Source organism: Prinia subflava, chromosome 7, assembly GCF_021018805.1.
Source record: "Prinia subflava isolate CZ2003 ecotype Zambia chromosome 7, Cam_Psub_1.2, whole genome shotgun sequence".
Classification (NCBI taxonomy): Eukaryota; Metazoa; Chordata; class Aves; order Passeriformes; family Cisticolidae; genus Prinia; species Prinia subflava.
Window position 1 is genome coordinate 23,333,720 of NC_086253.1, and position 27,194 is coordinate 23,360,913.

The 27,194-nt window shown below is 43.5% G+C and overlaps 1 protein-coding gene across 14 annotated transcripts in view; it reads right to left on the bottom strand.

The window, feature by feature from the left end:
* APBB2 (amyloid beta precursor protein binding family B member 2) overlaps positions 1-15,133 on the bottom strand; it is a 176,944-nt gene extending 161,811 nt beyond the window's left edge. For 9 of the 14 annotated variants that reach the window (XM_063401826.1, XM_063401832.1, XM_063401827.1 and 6 more), the window contains exon 1: positions 15,003-15,132. The gene's annotated coding sequence lies outside the window, so the exon portion shown is untranslated. Of the gene's footprint in view, positions 1-15,002 lie in introns of all 14 variants that reach the window. The other 5 variants (XM_063401824.1, XM_063401825.1, XM_063401823.1 and 2 more) reach the window with 5 other exon arrangements.
* Positions 15,134-27,194: the final 12,061 nt, after the last annotated feature.

Sequence of the window (27,194 nt, forward strand, 5' to 3'; positions counted from 1 at the left end):
TTCACATGGCCAAGCTCTCTCTCACCAAGTGAAAAACGCTTGAAAAATGTTAGCACATCAAGCAGCAGTCATTTAAAAAGCACAGCTTCAGACACTGTCTCCTTTCCTCTCAAAAAAACCACAAGTCCTTCCTAAAACATCCCAGAACACGTGTGCACACTGTCTGAGTTTACAGGCTACCGATTTGAGAGAAACTGAAGGCTAGCTCATGAGAAACACTGAAAAAATCTTTAAAACTTCTATGACCCGAGTCACTCGGTCATAAGGAAAAGGGCAGCTGCAGTGGGCGCTGATAAACGAGCTGGAGGAGGGGCGGGCAGGGAGCTGCGCGTCCCACGCGCGGCTCGGCGCCGCCGCCTCCACCGGGCAGCCCCTCTGCCATGGCACGGCTGTGCAGGAATGCGGCGGCCGCCCCTCTCCGCCGCCGCCACTGGGGACGAGAGCCTCGCTCGTCCTCCTACTCCCGGCAGGAGAGGCGCTCGGCCCACCGTCCCTCTCTGCCCACTCCCTTTCTTCCTGAGAAGATCTGCATTGACTGCGGTTTCCAAGGGAACGGCTTTCCCAACAGGAAGTGGGAAGCTTTGGAGGACTGATCACTGACTTTTTGGTCCTCCAAGGACGGGGCATGGGTGGGGTCTGCCACCGGAATTCCCGAAGGGGAAGCAATTTCCGGTCTCCTCCATGCGGCTGCGTTTCTGCATGGCCTATGCTGGCGGCTCCGGCCGCCTCCGGCAGTCGCCCAGCACCACCGGAGCTGGAGTCGCTACTGAGGCAGCTAGGGACCGGACCAACCCGCCACACGCCGACAGCGGAGGAACCGCCGCCGGGAAGGGGGGAAGAGGGAGGGGGAGCCCGCTGCCCCGCCGCCGCCGCGAACGGGAGGAGGGTGAGGGGGAACCCGCCGCCGCCGCTGGGAGGAAGGGTGAAGGAACCAGCCGCCCCCCCCCCCCCCGCTCTGCAAGCGGAGGGGGACTCACCACCGCGGCTGGGGAGGGGAGGGAAACCGGCCGCCCTGCCGCTGCTGCTGCTGCTGGGGGGCTTTTCCAGGGTCGGCTAAGCCACCACGCGGTCACCCCCCCACGTGGCTCATGGCTACTGTACTCGCCGATTCCAACAAAAAGTAAGGCAGTGGCGGCAACGCTCAGCGCTGCTAAAACAAACTAACAAACAAATACCGGGAATGAGGTTGAAAAAGCCATTGCGGAAAATAGCGAGAGGGACCGGGGTGGGGGCCGGGTACCGACTGAGCCGCCGCTGCGAACAGCGATGGGGGGGGAGGGGAGAAACCGGCTGGGCTGCCGCTGCGAACAGCGGACTTGTGCCTGGGACAGAAACTGGGGCAGAAACCAGCGACAAGCCAGAACCTGGGGCAAGCACTGGGACTGAGACAGGCACCAACACCGGAGCCGGCAGTGCAACTCCCAGGGGACGATCCTAGGGTGGTATCTCTGTCGATGATTTCTCCCCACTGGACTTCTATCCCTTTTCTTTCAAAATTTTCTCTATTCTACCCATCCCTGTCTCTGTTCACCTTCCCTTTTACCCCCACACAAAAACTACTTTTCTCCTTTCTCCCACACTATTTCTTAATACAATTTACCTTCTCTGAGGAACTATAATAAAGCTTAAAATAAAATAAAAATCTACACTTTCTATACTTTCATTCGTCCACATTCACTCCATTTTCCACTTAATCTCACACACAACAAAACAATCACAACAACAAGGTACCTTTTACTTTCCACACACTTTTACACTCTTTGAGAGTACCTGGCCAGAAAATGCCCTTCATAAACCCTCAATCTGGCAGTGTTGGGGGTTCTCCCTTCCCAACCCCAGGTGCTCTTGGGTTTATTTCATAGATAACCCTGGATGTCTCAGAATTGCTTCCTCCAATCCAGCTGGTTATCAACCCGGGCAGACAATGCCCTTCACAAAACCCTCAATCTGGCAGTGTTGGGGGGTTCTCCCTTCCCAACCCCAGGTGCTCTTGGGTTTATTTCCTAGATTCTGCAGAATTTAACATAACCCTGGATGTCTCAGAATTGCTTCCTCCAATCCAGCTGGTTATCAACCCTGGGTGCTCTTGGAATAATTCCTCAATCCCAGCAAAAGTTTTTTTTTTTTTTTTTAGGGTCCCCTTTTTCACACACTTTACCTTTTCCCTGGGGGGTTTCTCTCACTCCTTTTTACCATTCACTTTCGTCCCGGTGCTGGCCGCCTCCCTCGCGGGACAACGGAACCGCAGCGTAGGGGACTCCGCTCTCGCTTGGAAGGTCCGGGTGTTACCCCAGCCCGCCTCTCAGGCACACACTTTCAGCCCCCGTTCCGCGCCAAACGCTGCCCCCCCCAATCCCAGCAATTCTTACCACTCCGTTGTTCTTGGGTCTTTATTCTTCGTGTACACTTTGATGTTAGGAGCTGGTTACCGTGGTTTTTAGGGAATTCTTTCCCTTCTCTTTGCCTTATTGTCTCCCTTTGTCCTTGGATCTTACCCCTTTCTGGGGTACTCTGCGAGGACCAGAGCCGAGGCCGCCTAATGCAGGCGGGACGCGTCTCCCTGGTCTCTAATCCTCCCACAGCACCCACAGTGGGGTATTTTAACCATCCTCTGCTACCAAATTGTGATAAATGCCAATAACTCACTTTTTGAAATTTATGAAAATTTAATAAAGAATAAAAATTGGTTACTAAAATTAATACAATAATAAAAGTTTAAAAAAAAAGTTTTCAGAGACAGGACAAATAATGAGACAAATAAGAGCAAAGAAGGTAGCCCGGGTCTACCGTCCCCCCTCCCTCTCAGACAAAGGCCGTGAAGGAGAAGGGCCCTCTTTGGGAGGAATGTCCCCTTTTTGAAGACCAAAATTTCACGATTGTGCAATCTTTATCTTAAGACAGACCCGTTTGCCCAGAGTCCCTCTTCTAATCTTTGGCGTCCAGGTGTCTGGCTCGATCAGGTGGCCCTTGTGGATTCAGTCTGGTTTGACCAGGTGGCTTCTGTGGATGCAGGGAGATATGCCTCTTGTCTTCTGAAAGTCCTAAGGGGGGGTTCTCTTCTTCTTGTTGTAACTGTTATCTCTGTTGAGAAACACCTCTGGGCCTCTCCCTTTTTTTTTTTTCCTTCTTGAGCTAAAGAAAATATCTTACACACAATTCTTTTATTACTAAAACTTAATGCTAAAAATTACATTTACTATATTATTCAAATGTCAACACAGCATAACTTTTCTACCTAGCATTATTGTATATAGTAAATATCTGCATAGAGCCACACACACAACAAGCCTTTTTCACACTTCTGTTACTCCAAGAAGCAGCAGTCTGCTGAGAAGGAGAAATTCAAAGTTTTCCCTCCCAATATGAAAGGTTACCTCAAGGAAATCCACATTTTCCACAACAAAATATACCTATTAATTTCTGTCCTTTACAAAATACCTAGTATAGAGGAACAGCAATGCTATCTCTGTAACCACCAGCAACCACCAGCACTGGGAATTAGTCAAGCAACTAATTGCAGACAAGCACAATTGTGTCCCAGGCCTTGAGAGGTGTTAAGTCACTCCATGCTGGGGAAGAGACACGTGAGACCTTTCAGCTCAGCTAGCTCTGTAGTGCTCGTCCTCAGAAATCCCACACTGCTGCACTGACATAACAAGTATATGTCTGTACAAAGGGGTCACTGATGTGAAACTAAGCCACCAAATTTCAACCAATTTTGACACCTGAGAGTGTAAGAATTAATTAATTGGGGTAAAGCTCTACTGCTTACATCTTCTAAGTTTAGTTGGAGCAGCAATTTACACTCTATATGCTGCAAGGTTACATACACATGACAGTCTTAATAACAGTCACTCAAAAATTCACAGAAAAAATCCCAGTACTATTCTCACCATGATTGCCTGGATGCACAGGCAGTGTGTAACCTTGCTTTTATAGCACTAAAAAGTGTGGCACACATGTAATTAAAGCATCAGAGTTCCTTACTAATGATAATAATATGATCCCACATCTGATGGTTGGCTTCAGCTTAATGAAAGAGAAAAGCAATTAATGATGCACACAAAACCAGGATGGAGGCTAAAAGTAAGATTTGTTTCCTCTAGACAAAGACAGAAGGACCTAAGTGATAATGATTACCTGTGAATATTCAGGAAAACAGATCATCTGTGATAAAAGCATCCTAAAATGTCTGGTATACTATCATCACTTCTAGCTCCTAGTCTTTAGAAAAAAAAAAAAAAAAGAATTTACTAGTTTCTTTTATATTACCAATGGCCCTACTCAGGAAATCATTATGGTAATTACTGCTTCTTTTAAAAAATACCTTTTTTTTAAAATACCTTCTTCTACCCTTACAATATGGGCCAGCAGTCAATTACCATGTCACAGGAGGAAAGTCCAAAACATGCCACTTGCCTGAGTGGTGGCATCAACAAACCTCCTTTGGCAACACAATCGCTGCTGACATGCAAGGTACATACAAAGTTTTCAGTTCGAAAAATTAATACAGTTTAAGAAACTCATCTATCACAACCAGTATTTGGGGGGAAACCCCATCAGTGTGGTAGGACCTAAACACAGCATCTACCTAACAATTTCATTTAGAATGAAGGAAAAAAAATCTTAAAACTTGCTGTTCTCCCTCCTCGCCTTCCACTGCGATTCATTACTGAAGACAAAACTTCTCATTTCTAATATAACATTAAATGTTAACGCTTGCCTGACTTGATGTGGAAAGAAAAGCATAAAAAGAGTAACTGGGTCAAGAGTGTAATTATCCAAAGTTGTATTAATGTGGTGAAATGTATTTGACAACAGAAAATCAGCAGATGTAAAATTCCTGTCAGCATGCTATTTCTTAACTTTGTACTCAGAGCATCTAATTAAAAGCTGCCAATGCCACGCTAACATTATAAATACTTTGTTTTTATCTTCAAAGGTAAATGTTTTAACAAAAAGGTTGTTTTAAGCACAGATATTGTTATACCATGAAAAAGCATGGAGTAAAGGAAGGAAATGAGCACATAAGCCTCCTAGCACTACTTCTCTTTGGAAGCAGGAGGCAAATTTCATGATCTTGGTTCTGACAATAAGCTGCTGTTCTGAAGTCATCTGAAGTTTCTGAAGTCATCCCTGGTTACCCTTAAGGAAACAGCACTAGAGTTACACTTCCCAGTAGAGCTTTTTTTTCCCCTAAATACCTGCTTCCTGTCAGAGGGTATCCAATCCACAATGTCATTTCATACAGTGCTTGCCTCTGTCAATCCTCGGCAGACCCTCAGTAAAACCAATCTACTTCAGCTGCATTACTCACCTTGTAAAATTGTGATGTGCTCTCACACACCAAAGCCTATTGCTTCAAACTGAAACATTTTATCAAGTTTAAGATATTGTGTTGCTTTCTAGTTATGGCTAAAAACCTTGACAACACTCATTTCAAAAGTACTAATAATTTTACAACCATTTCCTGTATGCTGTGCAGATACCATTTGAGGTAAGAAAGTATTAGCCTCCACAAGAGGCAAGCATTCATGTGTGCATTGCTCTATTTGAAAGAAAAAGTTCTTTCACCCACAGCTTCTGAGAGAGGTAGACACACAGCTAATCAATGAGCCCGTCCCTCTCAACTTACAAGCCTTTGGAAAACACTAGTTTTTAATCATCCATTTTTACCAACCTGCTGTGGCCACTTGACAAGCTTTGCACAGGGTGTCTCATGGCCAATTAAAACTCCCTGTTGCGCTGTGAAACAATTTGAGGTAGCTTATGCCTCTGAATTAGAGATAATAAAAGTTATGGACACTATTACATTAGGAATATCCACGCAAATGCAAAGGAACATAGCTTATGCATGAAACTCCCATGTGGAAAGTTTAGTTTCTGTAAGACAAAGCACAATTATTTTCAAATTTGGGTACTTAGAACCTTACAGGATGAACCTTGATCTGTCCTTAAAACAAAGAGAGGAAAGAAAGAAACCAACCTAGACAGCATTCTAAAATGGATTTACTTGTACTTAGCACAGACTATGCCTCCCCATTGTTCCATAGAAGAGTTTTATATCCAGGTTAGTATCTAACTCTGTGCAAGTGACTTAGGCTTATCTTGATGTTGCATTTTGCAGCAAATCTCATCATCTAGCTCCTCTGTGTAATTAAAATTCCTCTTGATCTATTTATGTACTAGCTCCTGCCTCCACCTGAGTTCTCTGGCAGGTGCCTTTCCTGAGCCAGCCTTTGGGAGCACCAGTATCTTCATTTTGGAATTGCAGAGTATGTGTGTCACTCTCCTTAGAGCATCTCCTCTGTCAGTTTTTAAAATCTGTTCAAATTCAGCTTCATCCTCCACCATCATGGATCTAGAATTTCAACACTTCCTTTCAAGATCATCTTGTGCAAGGAGGATTCACATCCTGCCATCATGGATGTAGAATTTCAACACCTCCTTTCAAGCTCATCTTGTGCAAGGAGGATTCACATCCTGCCATAACAGCACATTGCATCTACCCATGCTTAAAATATTTGCTTGCAACTTCAATTCAAAGAACAACCCCAGTGGGGAAAGCCCAGTTCCCTGCCTTAACACTGGCTGCCTGAGGAAGTTATCAAGTATTTGCACTCAGCAGCAGGGAAAACTCAGGACATGCTCATTACCATGTGCCAAGCAAGAGCTCTCTAGGACAGCCTGAAGACACTGTGTAAAAAGTATCCACCCCATTACTCTGGGAGAACTAATGACACTAGTACAAACACCAGCAGCCTGTGAATTTTCCATCCCTGTACCACAGCCAAGGCAGTATAAGGCAGCAGAAGCTAAACCTCAACACTAGATAGGTCTGAAGTCAGATCAGGATGTCCTGAATGAGCCCCACACTGTCCAGTCTTGGTTTTACAGCCAGCATGTTGTGTGGGCTGACAGTCTTATTTTAAACCTTTGCATATGTGTTATTTAACCCACAGATTTAAAACAACCTTGGGACTTACAGTCATGAACCTTAACAGCTTTTGCCGAGTAATAGGATTTATCAGGCCAAAAATTAACGGGTTATAAACTCAAATTTCTGATTTATAGCAGAAGCTCATGTTTCTTAATTTAAGCCCTAGTGCAAGCTGGGATACCAGATCAAGTGCTATTTTCTCCATCTCTATATTTGCACTTCAAGGACTATGTAGAAGCACAGAGAAGAAGCAAAAAAATCAGCTAAAAGCCTCCATTGTGAGCCTTTCGGGGGAGGTTCAGAGAAGTTTGGGTTACGTGTCATCAAACAGGTTTTCAAAGCAGTATAGATCTAGACATCCATCACAACTCAAGGAAGGAGGACCCAAACTGTAAATTTAGGAAAATAATAGCTTTACCTTGCATATGCTTAGAAAAGCGTTGTGATGAAAAGAAGGGTTTCTCTTCTGTTCTACCAGGAGGTGCAGCTGAAGAATTTCAGCCTCGCCCATGCAAAGTTAGCTATTTATTTTGGATAAATCCCACAAAATGTTTTCCGCCCAACCAGCACTCCTACCTGCTGGTTTGGCAGCAGCAGAGGCAGGCGCTGTGCTGCAGGATGGCAGGCAGCCAGCCACCAGCTCCTGGGCCTCTCCACAGACTGCCAGGGTAGGCTGCTCAGTGAAGCCTCGGGCTGCTGCAGGGCAAGGACAGTGACAGATCTCAGCTGCTGCATCTCTGAGGCTGCAAGGGTCACCAGAGCCTCCGCTACCAGGGAAACAGCAAATTTAGGGATGTACCTTGCCATATCCTGCCTGTCAGCTGTTCCCTTCCCTGTAACCTGTGCACACCCATTGGAAAGGTGGGAGAACAAATATCACTTTCTGACTTGCTGGTTGGACCAGGGAAGTACTGAGGGATCCCCCTTTTTTCTGCCTAAAAACAAGCAGGTAAAACCATATCATGTCATTGCATGTGTTCCTACACACTGGCTGGCCACAACCAGAGCATGGAGACTATTTTGGAACCAACATGCAACATATGCTGGCTGAGTTTCAGTCCAAAGCAAGAGAGAAAAGAACAGAAACGTGACTCCTGCCTGAGGAGCAAACCTTTAACAATGCTCTGAGGATCCCATGACTTCAGGACTTCCTTGGCATCAAGCCTTATTGACATCCCCCAGAGTGTCCCTATCACCCCTCCTGATCCCCTTCTCCACACAGACCCCTCACTGAGAATTCCTGAATTTTCTGTGATCTGCCATCAGGAGTTACACTTCAGTGCAAAGGGCATCACAATATTGACATGCTGCAAAGACAAACTTCCTAGGGAACTCTTAAGCTATTTCCCCGACAACAACACCATCTTTATCACATTAGAACATATCTATATAAGTTTTCAAAAAAGAATTACTAGTCCCTAAATGCTCATATGCCTCTACCAGAAAGCTTTGTATATTTTGGCAGATAGAGAATCATCATTTTTACCCATGTTTAAATCCATATTTGCAAAAGGAAATATACAGGATATTTCACTGAAAAAGTTTACACACGTCAGTGCTGACATAACAGCATGCAAAGATTATAAAAATAAAATTAAAACACACATACATAATTAAGCATTGTTTGTTAGCAGCTCTTGCACATGCTTAAATAATAACACATGCTTAAAGTCAATGTTATTTTGTGTCACTTCAATATCCTTTGTTAGTCATCTTACCAGCCTACAAAGTTATCTAACAGTAAGTCTGATCTCAAATGCTTCTGAGAAGCAAACATCAAATAATTACAAATATGGGGTTTTTCTAATGTTTCTTTTTTCAAATACATAAATATCACCAAACATTTTTCCTAAATTTGACAACTTTTTAAGGGAATGAATGTCAAACTTCTCAAAATATTTTTTTTTAAATCCTGTTTGTCTGAGTACATGTTTCTTTTCATATATAGTTGTGTTAAACCACTCCCTTTACTGATGGCTCTCATGTTGTTTCAACTGTTTTCTTGAATTATGGTGGGAAAAAGAGAAAGGGAAGGAAAGAAGAAGACAAAAGAAGAAAAAGGCGAGCAGGCTCCCACAGGACTCAAAAAATATGAATTATTTCCCAACCTGCCACTCTCCCAGGGTGCCTGACCTACCCAGATGGGTATCAGGGAAAAAAAAAATCAGCAACAAAAAACCATGGAGATCCTGCCTCTCCTGCTTACATAGGAGGCATGTAGGGTGCCAACAAGACAAGATCATCACATAGTGCAGAAGGTTTTCTTAATGCCACATGAATCCCAAACACCCAGGCTATCCACTGCATTTACTTCCAGATGAATCTTGCTGTAAGTTCATAGACTGTGACCTATTTGTATGTATCTCCAACTCACTTAAACAACTTAAACTTTCTTTCCATTATGCCACATTTAAATCCCAATTTGATCTGTCAAGTGCCAAGTTCTCCATGGGAGAGCATCCTCCCTCCTTATTTCTCTTCCTTGCAGTTGCCTTTCACGTTTCATTGTGGTTCTCTGCACAGTTTCCTCCATAGCTACACAATTCAACACCTTGCTAAGAAATGTCTCTTCCTAACATTAAACCTCTTTGCAAACAGAATTAATAAGGCGAGTGTAAACACAAGGGCAATGAAGTGGAAGCAGTAGTTTGGGTAAATGAAATTCTGTATTAAATACATAGGATGGCTTAATGTCCAGCTCCTCATTTGCTGAATTCTGCAGGTGGCCTGTAAGAACCCTGCAGCATCTCCCTTCAAGTCATCTGAGAAATTATACTTAAAAGGTTTCCAATAAAGTCTTCACTAATTTGTGCCAGTGTTAGTCACACTAATGACTCCCATTTAATAACTGTTTGCAGACAATATATGTTTCTACAACAGATGACAACAAAGTATATAAAGCTTATGGTAGTTTCTTCCGTTAAAATAAGTTAATTCATAAAGGTAAGGAACATTAACGTCTGTTAATTTCCTTCTCTTTGGAATTTGTCCTTTACACGCAGTAATTACATGGGAAACCTCTCTTCATTTCCAGCTAACAGATATAAGGAAATAATCAGTTGTGACTAAGAGAGTACTGCATGAAACATACTTTAACACCAACATTAAATCCAAGTGGTATTTTTAAACACATCATCTACACTTGAAATCTGCAAAAGTACTTTAGAAATGTTCCTTTTGGTGCCTCTGAAAATTAAACTGCACTAAAGGCAAACAAAAACAAACCTCCAACATAACAACTAAACACACTGCAAGTTTGTTTAAAAATATATCATGGTGAAGCATGACTGGTGCTTCCAGGAGGGTTTTCCCAAAGGCAGACATAGCTGATACTTCGACAGGGTATATTATCTGTGGTGCAATGTAATCCAGCAAGGAAGACAAAAGAAAAAAGATTCCCCTTAAGTCTTCTACAAAAAATAAGAACAGCCAAACAGTAATAAATCACTGAGTTATAACTCTCTTTTGGCATAGCTGAAGGGGGACACCATTGAGATTTTAGTAGAGGTTTCTAAATTGTGAAATCAGACATATTAAACTGTCAAATATAAGTCTGCCAAGAGTTTGCTTTAAGTACTTTACAACCATAGCACTATTCGTAAGGTAAAACAAACTAGAATTACAGACACTGGCTATCTGGGACTGAAATCATAAGAAAAATTTGAATATTTTATTTTCTAGCAAACCTCCCTCTGTCACATATTACTTTTAATGCACTACTACTCAAATTAGTAGTTTACATTCATTAATTCTTAGACTGAACTGCATCTGACTTCATTCATCTGAGATCAGTGTTCAGTATCAAATGCAGCAAAGACTACTGATAAAGGCACATATTTGCATCTAGTTAATCATTCTAATTGGTATGCAGACCACTTTAAAAATGCACTAATCAGTGTTACACTCAGATCCAGGGTCTTTTCAGCAGTAAAAGTCACAATCTAAATACTTACCCAAATATCACATTTTCAGGGAAGACTGAAACTCAGCACATTTCAGTAAAAGAAAGAAATTTTTTTAACATAGGGAGATGGAACTTTGAGGCTGACTTTAGATCTCCAGCTAAATTGAATTTCATCTTTTTACAGCATAAAGAAACCCACTTTCTTTAACAAGGTTAACTCACTGTCCTGAGAGTGATGGAGGCCAAGTGTCTGCTGTCTTTGTCAGGGCAGACTCCTACATTCACTTCCCGTCGCCTTGCTGCAGGGTCTGCTCTTACACCCTTGGCAACAGACTTCAGCAACCAGGACCTCCCAGATGAGGCACAGATAAACCAATGGTCATTATCAGTCCCAGGGCACTCTCCACAAACAATACTTCCCTCAAATTCTTCTTCCAGAGCTCTACAGCCTCCCACCTGAAACATCCCTTGCAGGTGAACAGAAAGTGGTAAAAGAGACAATAATCTCAGCAGGGATCCAGGGGAAGCCAAGCAGAAAGAAGGAATTCTTTTCACAGCCAGGAGCAGACACACAGACAAGCAGCACTCCTGGCTAAAGGCCATAGAGGCTGCAACAAGGTCCCAGGAGGCTGCAGACAGACCAGACAGGCATTTGGAACCAAAAGCCACCAAATGTTTTGAATGGAAAGCTTGCACCCAACTCTGGTAACACCAAGCTAAGAACAGCCAGAGGTTCAGAGAGTATCTATAGAGGATGTTTTGAATAAGGGCACCCTGTTCTTATTTTTCCTTTGACATCTGCTTACATGGTGACAGGAGGACAAAAAAAAGGTTGCAGAAGACAACAGATTACAAAGAAAGTGAGCTGAAGGGTAAAAAGAATTAGGCAACTAAAGCAGGACACTACACATAGCATGCCAAAAACACTCTCTTCTCCTTGAATCTCTGGGGACAGCATAGATTAGTCCTCTGTGCAAAGCATAATGAGACAAGGAAACAGGCACAGAGGTGCTGGGATGCTGGTCATCATGAGAAACAGCCAGGTACTGCTGACAGTCACAGTACCCATTATATAGCATCTGCAGCTGGTTGTATTCCATGTTGCACACAGAGTATTTTTCAAACCAACTACAGACTTCATACAAGTTCAATTAGTGTAACCACCATGCCAGATCAGTCAGCTACTCTGCAGGACAACAAATGAGACAAATCCCACACACAACTAGCTCAACTAGATTTGTTTTCGAATTTGTTTTTACTTCATTTAATTCCAGTCTTCCAGTCACAGCATACCTGGTCTCAGTTTACACTATTTGGGTCTACTGTACAGCCCCCCTAGAACTCCTTTTTGAGAGGATTTATGAATTACTTATATATGGGGGTGGGGAAGAAAATTGCTGCAACTCATTTTTTAACGTGAAAGTTTATAAGCTCAAGCAGCTCACACCTACAAACATATACTTTCCTTTTGCTTGGACTTTAGGGAAAAAGATTTTCCACGCAATTAGATCCAGTTGTTAGACAACACATCATTTTAGAGGAGGGAAAAATCCTAACATGCTAAACATTTCAGAAAGTGGCCACTAAGCACATTACAACCATGTAGCAATACAAGCTATAAAGCAGACAGTTTCATACCAGTTTTGTGATATCAGATTTTAAAAATAAGAAACACTAACACATAAAATCTATATTAAGTTGACTCAGACATACAGAAAAGTTTTTCCTGAGTCATCAAGCCTTCTCTCCTACTGCCACAGCCAAGTATACAATACAGACTTCCTCAACATATCCTCAAGAGCCAGTTAAGGGCCTTGCTCCCATTTATCCCATTTTAAGGTTGTTCTAGAACCTGAACCCAGTTTCTTCTTAGGGAAGAAACTGTGTAAATTTCAGCTTAAGTTTATTCATGCCAGTTTACATCCATTTGTTCTCACGCCAACATCGATGTTTAGCTTAAACAGCTCTTCTCTCCCTCTCTAGTGTTTATAACCCAGCTGTACTTCAGACTGGAGCTTGCACTCATTCCACCAGCCCTCCTGCCTGTGTCCTGGCTTAACACACTCCACCATCACCTTTACTTTCTTCCCAACAGCAAAGCAGCAGCAACCTGGTCAGCGACCAGCCAGGGCACCCAGCACATCCCTGGCTCTACTGCTGCCAGCAATGGAGCTCCTTGCTCACAGCAGGGTACAAAGGTACAAAGGTAGGACCAGAAAGGGATGTACAGTATAGTTTGTTTTCAGTGTGGATGATTTGTTCAAGTATGACTACACATCCTGTGTCAAAGCTTGCTATCTGACAGAGAGGCAATCAGTCAATTGCTCACCATTACCTACAACTTACAAGATTCACTTCTGTTTTTCACAACCTCTACTAAAAAATCCTTACAGCAGGCAGTCTCAAGTACTCAAACTCCCCCTTAACAAGCTCCTGAAGTCACGACTCTCTTCAGCTCAAACCCTGCAGCAGCCCTTTCCAGGCTCCTCAGGCATTTCCTAAGGAAGTCACCGTCCCTCCTGATCAATGGCACAGCAGAGTCTACTCAACGCCACACCAAAAATGACCAGTTTTGTCACTGGTTTCCAACTTAGCTGCAGAAGGGAAAAACAAAAAGAATAATTCAGGTTTCCAAGTCATGCATTTCCTCTCCTAGCAAATGATTCCCACAATTGTAATCTACTATGTAGATGACTCTTGCTGGGAAAGGCACATTCACTTGTGCTGCTTCAGAGACAAGAATCTTCCTCCTTGTTACAACAGTTATGTTTTCATCATAACACAGGATAAAATCACTCTTCGTTCCTAACAGTCTTCTCCAGACCTTGATTTCCCTTAGATGACAAAAAAACCCAAAAAATACAAGCCAAAAAGTATTCCATCACACACTCACCGCTGAAAAGGAAGAACAAAAATACCCACAATCCGCATGACTGTTCCAGACAAGGAAATTAATCAGCCAAGATTTTGTCCCAAGGTCATCGTAAGAGGATGTCTCTTCCTTTAAGTGCTAGGACATCTGCACTCTTATTTTAACTAAATGCAATTATGCCAGCAGAAAATAGTTTTAAACATAAGACAGACAACTCATTCAGGCATTCAGAAAATACTAGAGCATGAGATAACAGGATGACAACATGTGGGATCTAGAACAAACTGGAGGAGCACATCTCCGAGCCAGAGGACACAGCAAAGCTGCAGCAGCTCAGCAGCAACGGTGCCTCAGCTTCTGGGGCAACACAGCAGATCTTCGTGAAGCACGGGAACTTGCAGCAAATACTGCTACCCTGAACAACTGACTGCAGATACCATCTACGAGGTACAGCTACCAGGAGCATCCACAACACACAAAGCCTACCAGCGCACTACCACTGCAGAGTTTGTTTTTTCTTGGTTTTGTTATTTTGTGTTTAAAGCCCAGAAATACACTTAGCCTCCCTAGCAAGGAGGAGCCCAGACAAGAATTATAAAGCATTGCAAACAAGCAGGCAAAGCAATGAAGTACAAATACAAACCGTTACACTTTCCATTTTATCTGTCTCTCTAGCAGCATCGGAAAGTAGCTCCGTTGCTGCCTTGGGACCCAAGCAAATTCCTGACAACTTCCAAGACGGATTCATAGGGTCCACGTTTTGTTCCGAGGACTGTATTCTCTACTTTCTGCACACTCCCATTTGCAGCCCTGCGCGCAACCCTCGAGTTTAATCACAGAGCTCAACCCACTCACTCTACCAATTAAAAAAAAAAAAAAAAAAAAAAGCTACAGGCACTTTTACTATTTTGCAGGCTTTTTTACTGCACCACCAGCAGCAGAACAAGACTGGCTGCCGCTGCTACTCGCCGCCCGCGGGAGCAGAGCCCACGCTCGCCGCAGGCTCGGCCGGCGCTCTGCAGTAGCAGCGGCAGAGCTCCTGCACACCGGGGGACGGCAGAGGACCGCAGGACGGTCTCGGTCCCCCACCCCCGAGACCGGGATGCGCCGGAATCGCCCCGGGCAAGGGCGGCAGGACCCCCCCCCGACCTCCTGCCCGGTCGCACCGGCAGCGGGCCGGGCGGAGCGGCGGCACCGCGGGCGGCCGCGCACCGGGGCTCTGCCGCGGGACGGGACGCGCTGCGCTGCCCAGCCGTGCCCTCCCCGCCGCCCGCCGCGGAACGCACCTGCCCGCCGCGCCGCTCCGCCGCCCGGCCCGGAGGCGCCTGAAGCCGCTGCGGGATGCGGCCAGCCTTCCGGAAACGCTTCCCAGCCCGCTGCGCTTACCCAGGAAACGATTCCGGCCGCCGGCCGCCACCGCCCCTCCTCTCCCTCCGCCCCGGCCGCCGCCCAGAGCCGCGGCCCGCAGGGTGCCGGCCGGGCGGGGCGAGGGGCGGCGGCGCCATGTCGGGTGCGCCCCGGCAGCCCCGCTGCCTCCCCTGAGCCGGGCCCGCGGGCCCTCGGCGGGGCCGCACCGGGGGCTTCAGTCTACAGCTCACATCAGAGCAGAGGTACCTCTGTGAAGGAGGAGAGCCTGTGTGTGTGAGGGCTACCCCCTGAAAAAAACCCTCTTTTTTTCCCCTTAGGGAAAAAAGAAGGGTCTGGCTCGTGCTTGGCAAGTGTAGTAATGCCCGTACCAAGGTGAGGCAGTGGTAATGACTCTCCTAAAATGCCACCTGGTGTACCCCAGTGCTCCTCTGGCAATAGTGAGAGGCAGACAGGTACACAGCCAAGTAGGCTGGGAAGCACTAGAAGATTTTATCACTCTCTATAATTACCTGAAAGGAGGTTGTAGACAGCTCAGGGTTGGTCACTTCTCCCGGGTAAAATGCAATGGGACAAGAAGAAACAGCCCTAAGTGGCACCATGAGAGGTTTATGCGGGATATTAAGGAAAATTTCTTCACTGAATGGGCTGTTAAGCATTGCAACAGGCTGCCCAGGGAAATGATGGAATCATCATCTCTGGGGGTACTTAAAAGGATGAGTAGAGGTAGTACTTGGAGATGTGATGTAGTGATGGACTTGGCAGTGTCAGGTAACGATTGGACTTCAAGATCTTAAGTATCTTCTCCAACCCTAACAATTGTATGTTTCTATGATTCCAAGAATGGGTTATTTTTCACACTGGATATGGGCACCAAGTAGCAACACAGCAGTGGGTTAAACAGCCACATGGCTGACGAACATTAGCAAACCCCGCTGGTCATGGATTAATGGAATGCACTTGACATCGGCATAGTGCTCCAAGCAGCTGTGTTCTGGTGGGTCTCAAAACTCGGGTAACCAGTGTGAGTGGAAAGTACGAGGTCTTCTCATGTGAGAAAAAGAAATTAGTTAAGGCCCAGGCCTGGCAACTTCACTGCTCTAACCTGCGTGCACTACTACAGGGTTACAGTTCAGAGTAAATCCCTAGACACACCTTGAGATGCATGAGTAGAGAGAATCACAGCAGTGTCCCAGACAGCTGGAAATGAGGCTTAATAGAACACACCTGTAGAAATAGAAATACCTGTAGGAAGGTATTTCTCTTTAATGCCTTCCAAATATGTGGAACATTGTCTGTTCTGTCAAGCTAGGCTTTTGAGATTGCAGGGGAAGAAACAAAAGCAAAAATTTCAACATAGGATGGTAGTTCAGTGGACAGCATGTAATAGATCTTTTATTTCTACACCTTCTAACAATTTTAGGAGGTTCCTGGAACACCAGATGCAAAACAATCAGCAGTAAAATAGAGTTGTATTGGAGTGACCTAAGACATATAAGGAGATAAAAGGAGTCTATTACAATAATGAAATTGGCATCTCATACGTTTTCTTACATGTTCTTGTAAATATAAACACATTTAGTAGTCCTATTGAAGTGCCCAAGTCCACTGTAAAATGTCACACCTTTTATAACAGCAAATCTGTTCATCTGCAAGAGATGATTTTTCCTATGCATTCCATAGCCTTCTTCTGTGTCGTGTTCCCTGCCTTTACAATTATGTTCCTGGTAATAACAGAACACTCACGAACTGAGAACAATTTAAAGGATTGTTAAGATTAATAGCAATATTACATCTTTAATTAGAAATGCTTATGCTTTTAGAAGATCATATTGGCATACACCAGCCTAAAGAACAGAAAAAAATATTTGTAATTGTAAGTACTACACTGATGAACTAGAAAAAAACATTTAGGTGAAGACATACAACAATTAGGCAAAGTAATTCAGGGCAAAGCATCTGGAAATTACTCTTAATATCTTAGTTGTAAATGTATTGTTCTTTTTGTAGTGGTACCCAGTTTTTCCATTTGTCTTAAAATTTGACATGATGTAATGTCCTAACACTTTTCTAAGCTAAAACTCACATTTTAATTTATATTTTTAGATTCTATACTATGATGATGGCCCAAAAAAGCCCCAAATAGTTATAATGATCTGTAATAAAATTGTGTTATCGTGATCAGTTTCAGAAGGACCAATACCTCCTGAGACATCCAAAGATGATTAATCAAATTCTAGCATTTGCAAATCAGGTTGCTTCTCTCTTCAACAAAGCACATCATCCAGCAGGAGGGAAAGCTTTTATGCTTTGACAGCATACTGGAGAAGAACTCTCCCTGGAATATGCACTATATCTACTGAAGAGATGCCAGACAACTAGCAGGTTACCAAGATTATTAGTGAATAGCCTATTAATAAATTTTCCTGACAGAAATGCTCAGACAAGATACTCAAAAATTCATGTTCCTGTAATAAAAATAAGTGTAGTAACACTGCATTGTGGTTTTCTCTATGTGGTTAGAGTTATGATTAATATTTAGTTACATAGTCTATATAATGCACTTTGGATTGCAGTGTAGTAAGCAGTGCCATAAAAATGAAGTGTTGGGGAAACAAAATAAGGAATTTCATATACATCCTAAATGGACAGCTGCCCAGTACACTCACTTCTTGGAAACATCTCTATGTGGATTCATTGCTTGCTTAGGCTTAGCAAGTCTCATCAAATATTTAATATAATTATAGAATATCATTATTTGGAAATGACCTACAAGGATAATCAAAGTTCAACTGTTGGGGACCTACTCTTTTACTTAAGACACAAACATCTTGTGGAATATTGTTTATAAACAACAGTGGGGAAAAAAGGCCTTTCTATATTATCAGCTCATACCAGCAGATTTTCATTATTATCTTGCTGTTCCTGTGTGTGAACTGTTGATTGCAATTTTATTTTAGTCAAAATCTCTAACTTTTCAACAAGGAATGACAGTCCACAGGAATCTCCATTGGTGAGTAAACCTCTCCAACTGAGCATCCCCACTGCCCCATGGGTTTGCAGGCCTTGCATCAGGACTGACTGCGCCCCGAGTGTGCTCTGAGAAGGAGTTCATGGTTTCTGCTCTGCTTTCTTCTGTGTAGTAGTTTTTTACTCATGGGTTAGTCTGTGTAGAGGGATAGCTGCAGTACGCAATGATCCCATCTCGAGGAACTCGTCTCTCTCACTGCAGCGGGTAGTAGGAAAGTGGTGAGTATTAAATAAGCAAGGCTACCATCTAGTGGTGCTACTGCGCTTCCACAGCATAAAAAACATAACCATCTTTGGCTGACTGTATTGATCCTGAACACAGAAACTTAATTAAGGAAATTCAGTTATAGCGTAATGCTCGGAACACTTCCTCTAACATTTTCACGCATCTGCATTAAGACTCCATTTTAAATACAAAATCAAAACATTTTCCAGAAGAAACAAAAACCACTACACACAGTGCACCTGCAGCTGGAAGATTTAAGAATTAGACTTGTAGCATGTAATTTTTCATTACAGGCTTGAACATACTTGGAGGGTTCAGTGCCCCAGACACATTGCTTCTCAGGACCTGTGCGAAGCACATATCACTCCCATTATTTTGAATTCCTGTCCCTTAGTCCTTCCTGGGCTAGCTTATAGTGAAAGATTAATTCTGCCATGAACAAACTTCCCTGTGTTATTTATAGAGAAGCAAAGGCCACAAGGCATCAGTCTCAGATAAGATTATTCCAGCAGTTAAATCAATCCAGGAACTAAATCAAGGCCTCCTGCTATACTCATGGAGCCCTGTCCCATTCGCTGTATTCCTATCTCAGGCACATTACCCCTGCCTCAATGAAGGCTGTATGGGAACAAGTGCAAGTGGAGCAATTTGTAGGTCAGCAGTTCTCTGATATTTTGGCATGCCAAGCAAGGCAGAATGATCATTTTGAAATTTCTCTCTAGGTCTTCAGGAATGCAAAGCCTTGCATCCAGGAATGGTTGTAAACTAATTATAAATGAGTTTTTGGACATCTGTCTAGATATAATTTTCTGATCTCTCTCTGCCTGTTACACAGCGATATATTGGGATTTCCTACAGGGAGGATGAAGGAAAGATGGCCTGACCTGCCTGCTACCCAGGCACATAAGCTTCTTTGTTATGTGGTGAATTTACCCAGCCCACCCACTCATCCAAACAGACACAGCTCTATTTTTTATTACAGGCAGATTCTGAGCAGTGCAAGGAGGGTGACTGTTCACTCACAAACAACCATATTTGAAACAGGAGAACACACCAACTGATCACTGCAGGTAAACAGTCCATTTGGGACTTCCTTCTAGCTGGAAGGGCCAGATGGGGGAAAGCTGCTGTTTGTAACAAAAAAGCTGCCATTAAAGCAGAGTTTCTAAATGCTACAATAGCTGCTTAGGCACTGCTAGAAGCCAGGAGCTGCTTTCAGAGCTGACTTTTCTGCAAACTCCGCTTACTCTTTTATGTGGCTCTGGTGGACAAAAATACTCAAAAGCTGCCACAGAGCAAGGCCTGTAATTATAGGTAGTCAAATAAAGAGAATAGCTCACACTTTTGAAGCTGACATCTAGCTAGATTTTCTTGCCTTGGCTGCTTAAAATGGGAACTATAGCGCTGATGGATGCTGAAACATACGATCACCAATATTTTCCTACAACTGGGAAACAGGAATACAACAGAGATTTTGCAATGTAGGTTGCATTTGAGACTCTGAATATTTTGTTGTTCAAACAGTACAAAATAAAGCACAGCTTGGGAGTTTTAGGAGAACACTTCTCCATTGCCAGTGGCTGCTGGGCTTCAAACCTGATGCTCTGGTACCTTAGAGCTTTCCCTGGAATAACTTTGCTGCAGGTTCTGCCCAACAGGCAGCCAAGGATGATGTATCAGTACAGCTTCCTGTGAGGTGGTCAGGAAAGCCGTGTTTCAGGCCAGAATGGCTGACCCACTCATGCTATATATGGGGCTTTGAGAAACCTACCTGGTATAATTGAAGGCATTGCTGCCCATGGCAGGGGGTTTGAGACCTCTCTCAAAGATTTTTGAATAGTCTTGGGAAGCTGGAGAGATCACAGTTGACTGGAAGCTGGCAAATGTTTTTCCAATTTTCAAGAAGGGCAAGAAGGATGACCCTAGGAACTACAGACCTGTCATTCTTACTTTAGTGTCTGGTAAAATTATGGAGAAAATTATTCTGGGAGTTATTAAAAAACACTTGAAGGGCAACATGGTCATTGATCACAGCCAGCATGGCTTCATGAGGGACAATCCTGTTTCAGTAACTTAATTTACTTTTTTAACAAGTTAATTCACCTAGGTAATCAAGGGAAGCCAGTTGATGTAATTTTTTTGGATTTCAGTAAAGCTTTCCATACTGTCTCTCAAGTATCATTCTGGACAAAATGTTCAGTACACAGCTGGATAGACACATCATGGGATGAGTGAGCAACTGGTTCACAAGTCAGGCACAAAGGGTTATAGTGAATGGGGTGACATCAGACTGGGGACCTGTCACTAGTGGGGTTTCACAGGGCTCTAATTTAGGGTCAGAGCTCTTTAACATCCTTATAATTGAATTGGACTCAGGACCTGAAAGTAAAGTGAATTTACCAACAGTAATAAATTGTGGGGAGCTGTTGATTCCCTGGAAGGTAGAGCGGTCCTGCAGAGAGATCTTGACAAATTAGAGGGCTGGGCAATCACCAACTGTATGAATTTTCACAAGGGGAAGTGATGGATTCTGTGCCTGGGTTCTACATACAAACTGGGGAACGAGGTGCTGGCAAGTAGCACCTTGGGAAGAGACCTCTCTGTCGTGGTCAGTGGAAAGGTGAACATGAGTCAGCAGTGCCCTGGCAGCCAGGAGGGCCAAGTGTGTCCTGGGGGTATCAGGCACAGCACGGCCAGCCAGGCAAGGATTGTTCCACCCTGCTCTGAGCTGGGGCAGCCTCACTTTAAATATTGTGAGCTGTTTTGGTCACCACAATACAAGAAGGATATAAAGCTATTAGAGAGTATCCAAAGGAGGGCTATGAGGATAGGTGATGGGTCTTGAGGGGGAGCCATGCAAGAGTGCCTGAGAGCACTTGGTCTGTTCAGCCTGGAAGAGACTGAGGGCAGACCTCACTGCATTCTACAATTTCCGCATGAGGGGAAGAGGAGGGGCAGATAGAGGGGCAGATACTGATCTCTTCTCTATGGTGCCAGAACTTGAGGAAACAGCATGAAGCTGTGTCAGGGGAGGTTTAAGCTAGATATTAGGAAAAAGTTTTTCACCCAGAGGGTGATTGGGCACTGTAACAGGCTCCCCAGAGAAGTGACAACACCAGCAAGCTTGACAGAGTTCAAGAAGCATTTGGAAAATGTTCTCAGACACATGATGTGATTGTTGGGGTTTCCCTGTGCAGAGCCAGGAGCTGAACTTTGATGATCCTTGTAGGTTTCTTCCAACTCAGGATATTCTATGATTCTATCATCCTTACTAGATGATCTTTAAGGTCTCTACCAACCCTAACCATTCTAGAATTCTATGATTCTATGTTATGCATATATATACATACATCCACTAATACACATTAAGAGGTACAGAAAGCTAAGATAAAGTTGGAAATGCTAGGTTTGCTAACAGCAGAAGGCCAGTGCTTTGTCTCTGAAACAAGAGAGACAAAAGTCCAGTGCCTAATGTCCTAAACACAGCTAGAAAAGCCCAGGCTGCAAATGCACTCAATGGGAATTTTGCCTTACGTGTATAAACATACACAGGAAAGAGCAGCATGTTTTGTGTTTATATTTGCAGCTGTAGAATGTGATAGAGTCCCATTGTTTTTCTGATCCATAGTGTGGTGTCCCTCCCAATCTAAATATTTTTCTCCACCGAGACAGGGATTTGTTTCAGCATGCATATTCATAAGCTAAACTCCTCCACTAAAACAGTATGGCTCAAGGTCCAAATGATGGTGTTCTTCATACCAACATGTGCCTTGGGTAAACAACTCAAAACAGCACTTGTTTTGCTGATCTTCAGAAAAGAGGTTTCTCTATCAGTGACAAACACTGTCTAAACACTTTTCTAAAGGTGGACATTTGGAAATACTCCTTGTGTAGTGTGAAAAAATTCCTGAAGCAGAAAGGGAAAAATCCTCCCTTTCTTGCAGGGCTGGTGCTCTGAGAGCAGCATCTGAAGATGCACAGGAGGCACTACAGTGTTAGCTTCTAAGAGTGGCTGGGTCAAAGGCGGCTTGGAAGGGCTGATGTTTCCCAACTGGATTTGTTTCACTGTGTTTTCAATGTTAATTGCTTGCAGTTGAGCCAAGACTAATAACCCTGCACCAGTGGCATCCCCACAAGTGTCAGAGCAGCTGGGCCCCTGCGCTGCTGAGAGCAGCACGTACAGGACAACTGTTTTGCATTAGCAAGACACTGGGTGGTCACCATGTGTAAAACACTTTGTGTCAGCATTACAGCTTAACCAAAAGGTTATGTTCTACCAGATGTACTTCTGTAAAGTGGCTATTAATGTAAGGTTAAGTCTAATTCTTACACATTTTGTAATCAAAGCCTTGACTTGTAAGTACAAGTGAATAACTAATGTTATTTGTAATTAACACAGGAATTGGTACAGCAAAGACTTTGAAGATCTTGTTGCCTAAAAGACAATCTGCTAGCATGACTAAGGGATGCATTTAATGCATCTATATGCTGTTACAGGGTGGAGAATCAAGAGCAACTCAGATCTAGGTCTGTGAGGCTTTTTATCTACCAGGTCATAGTGTGAAAGATTCAAAGCTGTGCCGCTCTGAGTCACTTCTGGGTCACTACCCTGCCAGGCCTGCACACCAAGCATATATAGAGGCTACAAACTGAGGTATGCCTTAGGAGTGATTAGGAAGAGGTAGTTTAACAGTGTCTCAGATGCAGAAAATATCTTTCCTATGCAGCCCACTTCAGGACAGGACTAGCTAGGCAGACTCAGGGCAGACTCAGGGCAATCCTGGGACCCCAAGCTCTTGGTGTCACTCACTGGACTGGTAGCAGCTCTGTGCCAACATCACTCCCCAGGTGAAGTAGCTCAAACAGAAGAATCACACTTAAACATCTCATAGACTGTCTGCAGCTAAAGCTTCAGATCAGAGCATTTCTCTAATTAAAAATGATTTTCCCACACCTCTCAAGAATGTGCACGTGTAGATTAGGAAGCAAATCCTTTGGCACAAGTTAGTGTAAATATTGTGCTACATCTGTCCTTGTTGATGTGTAGGAGTTCAGGGTAGCTTGTACTACCCGGGACATTTTTGTTATGCAAGTGAAGATTTTAGAGAACATGTTAATCTGAGAACAACTTATTTCAGAACTTCTGTTAGTGATGGTGAGCATATATATAAAGATCAGGTGGAGACAGTTGACCAGAAGACTATTCATAAGATACAACAAGAATGCAGGACCATGTCAGTTATGTGAAAAAATCAACCATCTTTCAGGATGTTATTACTAAGTTAGCTAAAAAAACTCTGGGGGTTTGGGGATTTTTGTTTTATTTATTTATTTATTTTCATGAAGTGGCTTTGTTGTTCACTGATTTCAAGTGTTAACTACTTTAAGTTCCACTTAAGGTCTCCATTTGCCCAGGTGCCAGTATACTGTCTTTCTTACCCATTGAGACATGCCTTGCGAGCTTTCCTATCTTTCATAACCAGGTAGTATATAATTTCATTGGAAACTGAGAGGCCCTTGTCAACAATAATGTCCCTCCTATCTTTCTTTGTGAAAAGAGGAAGAAGTCACTTTCTGTTTGTCCTATTTCAACTGTGAAACAAAGCATGCCATTGCTGTGCTTCTGACAGACACCATCACTGTTTGGACACCATTTTACAGAGGAATGAAGTGAGGAATCGTCAGCATCCTGCCAGACAGATCTGAAATTAAGGAAACCATAGCTGCGCTCTTTAGAACTGAGACTCTCAAGGCAAGCCTTCAAAGCTACATTTCAGCAGTTTAACACTTCCACCTACAGACTTCCAGAAGAGCTCTTGCATTCTGCAGAACACGTTCTTTACCTGCTGGTGGACTTGGCTGTAGTTCAGAGGAATTGCAGAGTCACTGCTAGCAGTCAATACACACAAAGGCAGTCCTTGGCAGAGCAGCCCCTTTCATCAGCCTGACTTTTATCTGCATTGCTTCTGTCACCCCTCTCCAGCTGGTCTTCATTGCAGGTCAGACCCAGAGTTCACATCCTTAAGTATGTCTCCACCTCAGAAACCCTTAATTATTCCATCTCCTAGCCAAAATATATGCTTCTAGTGGACAAGGGAATACAAGAACATAACTTTTCCAACTTTTACATTAAGTAAAGAAAGATTTGGGGCTTTTTTTCCCCATTCCCAACTCTGCCCAATTTCAAGTCTCCTTCCTGACAGTTGAGATGTTTCAGCCCAGAGCTCCTGGCCCATGGACCTGGAGAGCAGCAGTTGACAGCCAGATGCTGAGTAGTGACTGGACTTCCCCACATGCTGGGCTGCAGTCACCAAGACTCATCACATAAGTATTTCAATTAACCTGGATGAAATTCAGAAACAAACAGATGTCTGCCTTCCTGCTCAAATCTTCCATGGACCCAGGCCCTCTATAAAAGCACTCAATTGCTTGGCCTATTGATCTCTCTGATCTGCTAATTAAAGGCTGGGGCACTCTCATGCAGGAATTGCTGCTGTGCTACAGACAGTTTACCAGAAGAGAAGGGGGGATGTTATACACAGACCCCTGACACCCACTGTCCCTGCAGTGGCAGATATATTTTACATTTGATACCTTGGGACACAGTGTACAGGTTCTGGCTGGTATGAAATTAGTTTTCTGTACAGCACCTGTCATAATGCTGCATTTTGGCCATTCCAGGGACAAATTTGTTCTCTCCACACCTCTCTCTGGGCTACAGCTTCAGAGCTGTCATTAGAGCAAAGGTTGAGACCCACAAAGTTTCCAGCATCAGGGACACTGTCACAGCAGGAGGCATGCCAAAGGGAGCATGGCACTGCATCAACATTGCTCTGTCCACATGCAAGGATGCTGCATTTGTGTGTAAATCAATCCCACTCAAGCACACTGCTATGGGAACACTGGGCTGACTGCAGGATCCTCAGGCAGGATTTACCCCAAGCCAGCAGAGGTACTTACAGTAAGTCAGCCCAGTTATCTCAAACACCTCCTACTCACTGTAGGGTAAATGCAAATGTACAGTTACCAGGAGAATGGCGACATGTAGTAAGTTCTGGGGCTCCAGCACCTGCACAACCATGTACCTGCATCCTGCTGCCCTTGGCAGCCAGCTGTGGACAATAATTGTTTGTTTTGAAGGTAGGGAGTAGGGAATTAAGGTTTCCAGGAATGGATCTGGAAACTTTCTTTTGGGAAGTGAGTCATTATAAGAAAATGAAGAAAAGCACAGGTCTGAGATGTTCACTAGGCAGGTGAGGATACTGCAGAAGATTTGGACTTGGGCTGCCTCCCGGCTTGGATTTTGGCAAGACAATAGGATAATTATTTTCCAAAGAACAGTGTACAGCCTCAGCTTCCATTTTGGCAGCTCTTCATTGTCTAAGGCCAGCTTTGCCTCCTTCACTTCCCTACTTGTTATAGGTACTTTTGTTTGGAGATTCTCTGAATTCATCAGCTGGCCTTAATTATAAGTCTACTTCTTATATAAACCTTCAACTATAGTGAAAATATAGTGAAATATATTGAAAAAATATAGTGAAAAGGTAAATACTGACACCAAGTTCTATATCTAAGAGAAAACAATCTGCCAAAAGATCATATATGTAGCAAAGATTCATCTGTCCACACTTTCTAGATTAGACATCTGAGCAAAACCTTAACACTGTGAACAGTGTTGAATACCACAAGTACTATTATTACATTTGGACAGTGCATAAAGTTCACAAGTATGTCCAGTCACTTTTCCAGGTGAATATTTATTTTATTGCAGTAATGGCAATGAATTGGATTAAATTATGCACATCTGTCTTCTGCTCTGAAGAAAGATTGTCCAGAGACTTCATCTTTGCAATGAGGTGGATGGGGACTGCATATGGCATAGCACTTCTTATGTGACTTGCTGGAGACAGGCATCTTTATGCATCAGTAGCAGTTTTAGAAGTTTGATATTGCTATATTTATTGTTTATTTTAAAAGTAGTGTATTGATAGATTTGACAGATTCTTCCATAGAAACAGTTCTGCTATCACTTCCTGCATGCTGTACATGGCATGTAGAGCCTGAAATGATGCTTGCTCAACTGTTTGCAGTCTCTCTCAACAGCCTAGACACAGGAGCCACCCCAGGGATGACTAACCTAGGGATCGAAGCACTGCCATTGCTGAGGCAGGCTGGAGTTATAACCACCATTTTCTGCTGCACAATTCAGAAATAAGATTTTCTTGCCGTTTTTAGCCTTCTCTTTAGTAGGCTGCAAGATGAGCGTTTTGCTATCCTCTCGGAAGAGCTGCATGCAGACTCTCCTACATATCTGTCAGGGATTATTAGCACTGGACTTGTTCATTCAAGTTGCTTTGATATCCTTGCATCTTACAGTGCATTAAATGGTCATCATAAAAGGAAAGATATTCAAAGATACCATACATAGAATTAATATTTTGGGCCAATTTAGCTTGCTTATAGGCATCAAAGACTGTTTTCAGCTACAGTAAAGGGGGGGAAAAGCAGAAATAAATGATACTGTCATTTACTGTGAAATTTTCCCCGTCCTCCCCAGAAATGTTTGGTTTTGAACAGTGTGTACTGCTCTTCCCTTTACTGTGGTAGACTAAAGCACAAGATCATGGGTTACTTCAGGAAGGGTTCTCAAGGTATCTCTAGACCAGCCTCCTTCTGAAGGCATGATCAGCTAAAAGATCAGACAAGGTTGCTCAAGGCTTTATCCTGTCTGGAAACATCCCAGCTTTGGCCACAAAATACAAAGCCTGCCTTGCTATCCTGTTTTTTCTTCACTAAGTCTTGTTTTAGTTAGAACTAGTGTGAGACTGCATCTTGAACTTTTTATGGCCATATTTCA